At 44.1% G+C, this 8,706-nt stretch overlaps 1 protein-coding gene across 7 annotated transcripts in view; it reads left to right on the top strand.

Annotated features, from left to right (window-relative positions):
• Positions 1-8,432: 8,432 nt before the first annotated feature.
• ZNF638 (zinc finger protein 638) overlaps positions 8,433-8,706 on the top strand; it is an 89,381-nt gene continuing 89,107 nt past the window's right edge. For 6 of the 7 annotated variants that reach the window (XM_021712716.1, XM_021712718.1, XM_021712717.1 and 3 more), the window contains exon 1: positions 8,433-8,541. The gene's annotated coding sequence lies outside the window, so the exon portion shown is untranslated. Of the gene's footprint in view, positions 8,552-8,706 lie in introns of all 7 variants that reach the window. The other variant, XM_021712715.1, reaches the window with a different exon arrangement.

Genomic DNA, 8,706 nt, shown 5'->3' with positions numbered 1-8,706 from the left:
GGCTGAGGCAGGAGGATTACTTGCCATCCAGGAGTTCGAGTCCAACCTGGACAACATATAAAACTTCATTTCAAAATAAAAAGATAATAAAAATTAAAACTTGGGACTTGTAAAAAATGTGCATATAAATGTACCCTGCAGTTAAAACCTATGCTGTTCAATGGTCAAGTGTACATCTTAACTTTTAAGAATACTCCAGTCGGGCACTGTGGCTCACCCCTATAATCCCAGCACTTTGGGAGGCCGAGGTGAGAGGATTGCCTGAGCTCATGGGTTCAAGACCAGCCTGGGCAACTTGACAAGACCTCATCTCTACAATAAATCAAAAAATTAGCCGGGCATGGTGGCACATGCCTTTAGTTCCAGCTACTTGGAAGGCTGAGGCAGAAGGATTGCCTGAGCCCAGCAGATTGAGGCTGTAGTGGCTGTGAGCGTGCCATTGCCCTCCAGCCTGGGTGACAGACTGAGACTCCAACTTAAAAAATAAAAAAATAAAAAAAGAATACATCAGATTTATATTAACTTAATTCCACTCATATTTAAAAACATTTTCATTGTATAGCTCTATTGCTTCTTCCCCTTTTTGTGCTGTTATTGTTATATATTATAGAGGTAAAAGTATAATAATTGAAATGTGAAGTTCACTAGAGGGGTTAACGATAGACTTAAACTGGCAGAAGAAAGAATCAGCAAACTTGGAGTGGAATCTCTACCCTACAATCATATAGGGAGAAAGCTAATTGGGGCTCGATTATTTTTAGCCTGCTTCATCTGGGATAGGGTCTCCACCTTACGGGTGTGGGCTGGGCATAAGAAGCCAACTCCAAACCTCTCTGCTGCCCTATGCTGAAACTTAGCCTTTATAACATGGAGCTGGGTGGAAAAGACATGCTGGTCACTTGTTCTTCTGAATACATACCATATTTTTTTGGAGCTGCAGGAAGAAGGAGCCCCATCATCTTGTCTACACCAACTAGAGTGGAGCTTCTGTCACACTGAGCTTGGTAGGGACGGTGAATGAGCAGGTTGCTCAAGTGTCCTTGGGTTTCATTGTTCTTACCAAGATTCAGTAGGTTTTCTTTGATAATGTTTCTTCATATGCCCTGAGAACAATTTATAGAAACTTTGAATGGTTGAGGTTTTTTTTTTCCTGTAGTTAATGGTTGTTTTTAAAAAATAATTTGCCGGGCTCGGTGGCTCAGCCTGTAATCCCACGCCTTTGGGAGGCTGAGGTGAGTGAATTGCCTGAGCCCATGGGTTCAAGACCTGCCTGGGCAGCGAGACCTCATCTCTACAGTAAATCAAAAAAAATCAGCCAGGCATGGTAGCGCATGCCTGTAATTCCAGCTACTCAGAAGGCTGAGGCAGAAGGATCGCCGGAGCCCAGCAGGTCGAGGCTGTGGAGGCTGGGAGCGGCCACTGCACTCCAGTCTGGGCGACTGAGTGAGACTCCAACTCAAAAAAAAAACCAAAATAAATAAATAAATAATAATTTTCACTACTTATGGGTGATTCACCGAGAAGCATGTCTATTGAATTCTACATGCTTTCTATTCTCAGAGTGCCTCTCTTTCTTGAATTGTTTCCATAGCTAATATGTAGATTCTGTGTACAGTGTTGTCGGAATAAAGCATTCATAAGATGATAATCCGGAAAGTAAGGGATTATTCTCATCTTATGCTTGAGGAAACTAATTATTAATATTGCTTAACTTAGAGCTGAAGCCAAAATTCTGTTGTTTCTAAATTCCAGTTCATTGTTTACTGATTGATGTATTATTATCTTAAGTCATGTTTTTAATGAATTGATTCCCTATTCTTCAGATAACAAGAATGAGGTGAGGTTACGTATTGCTATGTTAAAAATTGCTCTAAAACTCAATGATTAAAGCAACAATATACATTTTTTATTCTCACCTATGGCTCAGGAGTTCAGGGTTAACTTAGCCAGGCAGTTCTTGACCATTGTCTCTCATGAAGTTGCTTTCAGGATGTCAACTTGACCTGTCATCATCTGAAGGCTTCACTGGGGCTGAAGCTTCTGTCTCCAATGTGGCTTACTGAAATAGCTGGCAATTTGATAGTGGTTGTTAGCATAAGCCTTTGTGATTCTTCCCTTTACAGGCTTCCTAACAGGCTATTTGGATGCTCCCATAACATGGCAGCTGGCTCCCCTGAGGGTAAGTAATTCAGGTGAGAGGAAGAGTCAGGCGGAAGCTCTCCTTTTTATGAGTAGCTTTGGAGCTATATCATCACATCCAGCACATTCTCTTCATTAAAAACTTACTAAGTCTGATTCACATTGAAGAGGAAGGGACTTAGGCTCCACCTCTTAAAGCGAAGTGTATCAAAGAGGTTTGTGAACATTTTCAGGCTACCTTAATAAGAAGCAGCAAATTGATTTCTGGTCACCATTGCATTAGCTTTGATAAAAATTCAGAAAAATGATTTTGTTTTCTTGAATTTGGAGATGAAATGACTTATCATCTCCAAAATTTAAGGATCAGTAAGAACTAAGTTTTCTTGATGTTTCTTGATGTTCTTTTTTCAGGACAGAAAATGACTCTGGGATTTCTGAAACTTTTTATCATGACTTCATATCTATCCCAATACTTAGATTTAGGTTCTAAAGACAAAAGGGCAATAGTTGCCCCAAATCCTATTTATTAGGACACTTTCACGTTGGCTGAAATGGTGATGAGATTCTTTATGTTACTGAGTCAGTGCCCCACTTTTGTTAACAAATCACAGGAGAAAGTTTGTGATGACGATTCTTTTTTCTAATACTTTGAGGCATTGGTCTGTGACTGTGCTGAGCAGGCAGAAACTGAGGTTTGGATAGAGTTGCTGAATGCTTGTTGTCTGGCCAATCAGAAAACCCAGAGTAGGTGAGCAAAGAGGGTGGAGAATTATGGAATAGAGTGATTATAAGAAGATGGGTGATATATATAGTAGGATAGATTTTTTCCGTTAAGAAAATTGACATTTTTAGATGGGAATGAGGATTTATGGAAATAAGGCATAAAAGCTTGGAGTGGCATGGATATTGTTGACTCTAAGATAAAAAATATTTTTCTTAGTCCTCAAACACATACTGTCCCAAGGCATTGGCACTTGATGTTTCCTCTGGTTTGAAAACTCTTCTTCCAAAATCCATGTGTCTTTCCCATCTTCCTTTGTATCTCTACTCAGATGTCACCTCATCAGAGATTTCTCTGGCTGTTCTACCTGAAGCATTCCCCAGTTCCTGCCTCATCATGTCCCCTCAGCTGTTGTATTTCCTTCATTTTCCATTACCACATTATGCATTTATTATTTCTTTCCACTAAAATGTAAATTCTGTGAGGGGAGGCACTCGATACTGCTGTACCTTCCAGTGCTTAGAGTAGTGGCATGAAGTAAATTTTCAATGTAAGTCAATTTATGCTTCTCTTTTGCTCAAAACCTTTCTGTCTCATTCACAGTAAAAACCAAACCCCTCAAAAAGGCCTATGTTATGGACTGAATTGTGTCCTCCCTAAATACAAGGGGAACCCCACAAAACCCAGATGTATCTGTTAAAAATTGTGTATTTATTCTTACATATTTAAGGGTCAGTCACCTTCAAAGTACTCTAATAGTAGAGGCAGCACACCTATTGAGATGCTTTTTTCTGCTCAAAACAGTTTTTGAACTCATCAATAATTTTTAAATATGTGGGTTGCAATTCAGGTTTAGGTATACAAATGTTGATTATGCAGGTACCCTTGTTGGTGAGGTGTGCACCCTTCCCCTGGCAGTTTCCCATTACTGCCAATTCCCTGCCCTCCCTTGGCAGTTTCCCACTACGGCTAATCCCATTCTTATAGTATTATGGTAGTTGTTCAAGGCCAACTTATCAGTGAGAACATGTGACACTTGGTTCTTTATTTCTCTGATAGAACACTCAGTAGTATAGCCTCCAAGTCCATCCAAGTTGCTGCAAATGAACTCATCAATTTTGATGCATTTTAGTGCTTCTGCCGTTTGTTTCACCTCCTACACATCTGTAAAACGTTTCCCTTTGATAACTTTTTTCATCCAGGAAAACAAAAAGGTCACTTGGGGTGAGATCAGGTGAATAGGGAGGGTGAGGCAAGGGGGTCACGCCATTTTTGGTCAAAAACTGCCGAACACTCAGGGCAGTGTGGGCCAGTGTGCTTGTAAATCACCCATCATGAAATAGGCAAACAAGTTGAAAGAATCTCCAAAAAAATTAACTCAAGCCCAATGCAGCCTCTCATAACAATGCTAGCTGGTACACTGTTGCCAATACATTCCTAGACCACTTACCACTTATGTAGCAGAGGAAGTCTGTACTACAAGGGTCCTGCCCTCCAAAAGAGAATTCCAGTTTTCTTTTGGGCTCCCCCTCGTACATATGTTGAAGCCCTAACTCCCATTACACCTCAGAATGTACTTGAGGATTGGGTTCTTTAAAAAGTGGGCTTTTAAATGATGCCATAAGGGTGGAGCCCTCATCTGGTATGATTGATGTTTTTAAAAGAGGAGGAAGAGCCACCAGGGATGCTGGTGCCCAGAGAAAAGACATAGGAGGGCACAGCAGAATGCAGCCAATTGCAGCCAACGAAAGAAGTGTCAAGAAAAACCAAACCTGTTGACCTTGATGTTGTACTTGGACTTGCGGTCTCCAGTACTGAGAAAATTAATTTATGTTGTATAAATCCACCCAGGCTGTGTTATTTTGTAAGGCAGTCCTAGCACTCTCATCCAGCCTAGAAGTATTTCCAGCTCCCCTCCACCTCATCTCTGATGCCCCTCTTACTCATGCTGTTGCAGTCTCTTTGGCCTTCATGGTGTTTCTCAAGCATGCCAAGCTGGCTTGTACCTCAAAGTTGTATATATTCTTTGTATATTTTATGCTCACTCTGCCTGGATTACACTTCCTCCTAGATTCTCTACAGTTTATTCACATACTTCAGGTTTCTGCTCAAATGCTGCCTTCTTACTGATGCCTTTTTTGACCATCTCATTTCAAATTGCAGCCTCTCTTACCTCCGCATTCCCTGTGTCCTGATCTTTGTTTTTCTCCATACTATTTCTTTTGTTTTGTTTTTTTTTTGAGTTGGAGTTTCACTCCGTCACCCAGACTGGAGTGCAGTGGCCGCTCCTGGCCACTGCAGCCTCGACCCACTGGGCTCCGGCGATCCTTCCGTCCCAACCTTCTGAGTAGCCAGAATTACAGGCGCGCGCTACCACGCCCGGCTGATTTTTTGATTTATTGTAGAGATGAGGTCTCGCCAAGTTGCCCAGGTGGGTCTCGAACCCGCGGGCTCAGGCATTCCACTCACCTCAGCCTCCCAAAGGCACGGGATTACAGGCTGAGCCACCGAGCCCGGCCTCCATACCATTTCTTATGATCTGACATACTATGTATTATGTATTAATTGTCTATCTTCCTGATCAAGTCCTGATTGGTCAGTATGCAAATCAAAGGTGTATTCCTGCTGAGTCCTTGGCCATCTCTAAGTGGCTAGCACCAGGAGGGACAAGTTCTCCCCAGTCAGAAAGGTTTTTAAGATGTCAAACTGATACGGATTTTTCAGGTCAACCTGAGCGTCGAGAATGTTAGCTCAATGAGTCGACCAGCCAAGCTCCAGAGAGGGTCGTCTTGAGGGACTGATAAGCCTAGCCCCAGAAGTGCTGGCTCTAATGGGCTGGCAAGCCAAGACCTGAGAGTGTTGCTGATTCAGTGGGCTAGCAAGCCTAGCCCCCAGAGTGTCTCAGCTTTGGAGTCTTGCCTTCTTCCAGCAACTCTTCTGCTTCAGCCGGCTCCGTCTGCTGGCAAGCCAGGTCCTGGGGTTCGTTGCTCTTTGGCTCCGACGATCTTCTGCAGCTCTTCAGGTCAAGGTTCTTGTCTTGTGCCCGGGAAGAATGAGAGACACAGACAGCCGTAAAGTGAGAAAGCAGGATTTATTGAGAAGACAAAAAACTCCCACGGTGAGAGGGTTTCGGAAGCGATTGCTGGTCTGGGGTCTAACCTGGTGCTTATATGGCCCTAAGACCGAGCTGATTGGCTAGCACTAGCTGTGAGCTGATTGGTCAGCATTAGCTGTGTTACTCGGTCAGTACTAAGGCCCAGTGGGCAGGAGGTAGAGGCCTAATAATGATCTGATAGGTCGCTACTTGGCAGTAAGCTGGTTGGTTGTTTTTCAATCCTAGCAGTAAGTACTTTAGCTTGAGAAGTTGGTTGGGAGCCTGCTTTCCAACATGAGTGTACCAGCCTGAGAGGCCTGCCAGGTGTTTGCTACATTTTACCAGAGGACCTGCCCTGTCTGTCTGCCTAGCCTTTCTCTAGCTATCTCCTGTCTCGAAACTTCATCTTCAAAATATAAACAATAAGTATATATTGGATCCGTTCATGAATGACCAAGTGGCACTGATTCATGGGTAGACAGTTAAGCCAGTCTAGAAGGTCCATAAGTCTATTTTCATATATGAGAACTAAACAACTTTTGTTGTTTGTTTTTTATTTTTATTTTATTTTATTTTTTTTGAGTTGGAGTCTCACTCTGTCGCCCAGACTGGAGTGCAGTGGCCGCTCATGGCCACCACAGCCTCCACCTGCTGGGCTCCGGCGATCCTTCCGCCTCAGCCTTCCAGGTAGCCGGAATTACAGGCATGTGCTACCACGCCCAGCTGATTTTTTGATTTATTGTAGAGATGAGGTCTCGCTGCCCAGGTGGGTCTCGAGCCCGCGGGCTCAGGGAATCCACTCACCTCAGCCTCCCAAAGGCACGGGATTACAGGCTGAGCCACCCAGGCGGGCTTTTTGCTCATATTTCTAATGAGCTGATTGTCTCTTATCAGGAGGTCGTTCTTACTATATAAAGAATAGCAACCTGGCTATGTTTTCATTAAAATGAAAAAATGCACTTGGCTAGTAAATTTGAAAAGGTGCTTAACAATTACACACACACACACACACACACACAACTTTTTGTCCATCAGAATCATTCATTCTTTCAACCAATATCTGCTGATTTTCTACTTGTGCCAAGTATCATTTTACATATTAGTGATAAGGCAGTAAAGAGAACTGACAAATATCTCTGACCTCATGGAGCTCACATTCTAGTGGAAGAAGGTAGTTAAAAAACAAACGATAAGAAATAAATTATTGATATGTTAGAAGGTGATAAGTACTGTGTGAATAAAGCTATATATGGGGTTGACAAAATGGAAATGAAAATAATTTAAGACGTTAATTTGCCCAACTCTAGGCAAATGAATGAGAAAACCTAGACAAAATGGATGCTTTTCAACAAATACAAATTACCAAGTTGATTGTGGAGAACAGTGAGATGTTTATCAACCTAAATATTATAACACATCTAGGGAAAGTTGTTGAGCAACTCTCAGAAAAAGCACCAAACAAGTTATTTCAAGTGAATTCTATCAAACTTTAAAGGACAAATCCAATGGTATTTACAGTATTTGAGTTTAGAGAAAGAAGTGAGCTTGTGAAGAAATGTCCTCCTACATATTTAGTGGAAGTGAGAATTTGTAGGAGCTTTTTGGGAAGTATTTCTACAACATCTATTAAAATTACATTATATATACATAGATACATTTAATCTAGAAGTCCCACCACTGGGATTCTAGTCTTTAGAAATTTAAGCATAATTTGCTAAGTCTCTTTTTTTTTGAGTTGGAGTCTCACTCTGTCTCCCAGACTGGAGTGCAGCGGCCGCTCCCGGCCACCGCAGCCTCGACCCGCTGGGCTCCGGCGATCCTTCCGCCTCAGCCTTCCGAGTAGCCGGAATTACAGGCATGCGCTACCACGCCCGGCTGATTTTTTGATTTATTGTAGAGATGAGGTCTCGCGGCCCAGGCGGGTCTCGAACCCGCGGGCTCAGGCAACCCACTCACCTCAGCCTCCCAAAGGCGCGGGATTACAGGCTGAGCCACCGAGCCCGGCTGCTAAGTCTTTGTATACGGCAGTGTATACAGTAGCAAAAAGACTGGAAACAACTTTGGTATTCAACAACCGTGAATAATTGCTGGTGTGGCTATACTGTGAATATTATGCAAAGGCGAGAGGATAAAGGCAGGCAAAATCTTCACCATACACAGCATATGATATCAAGTACCAGGCGAGTATTACCTATCTTAATGTGATTATTGAAGGCAAAAATGATCAGAGAAGGCTTTACGGAGGAGGTGAGATAACACAGGTCTTAAAAGGACAAGCATGGTTCGGATAGGACGGGCACAGAACGGGAAAGGCATCCGTACGCGGCTGGAGCTTTGCCGCGGGCGCCTAGGACCGCCACCGCGCGGGAGCGCCCCCTCCCGGCAGCAAGCTCCTTAGGCCTTCTCCCGGGCCTCGGGCGAGCGCAGTGCAGGCGCTACGCAGGCGCCGGCAGCGCACCCAGGCTCGCAGAGGTTAGAGAGGCGCGCATGCGTGCAGCTCTCTGGAGGCGGTCGCTTCTTCGGCGTCGAGACCCGAGGCTGAGTGCTAAACTGTGCGGGGCGCGAATGGGATCCGGCTGTTAGTCGGGTAGGTATAGGTAGGACTGCGGCCTCGTGGGGAGTGGGGGGTTGGAAGGCGGGGGCCCGCAGCGTGAGGGTCCTGAGCCTTTCCTGCGGGATCCGGGCCGACTATTGTATCTGTGTCGCAGCGGCTGCGCACAAAATGGCGGCGGCAGGCGGCGGGGGCGGGAGG

The sequence above is a fragment of the Carlito syrichta genome, unplaced genomic scaffold (assembly GCF_000164805.1).
Source record: "Carlito syrichta isolate Samal-C Ts95f unplaced genomic scaffold, Tarsius_syrichta-2.0.1 Scaffold303625, whole genome shotgun sequence".
Taxonomy (NCBI): Eukaryota; Metazoa; Chordata; class Mammalia; order Primates; family Tarsiidae; genus Carlito; species Carlito syrichta.
Note: the sequence above shows the minus strand (reverse complement) of the source record. Positions and strands in the feature narration are given on the sequence as shown.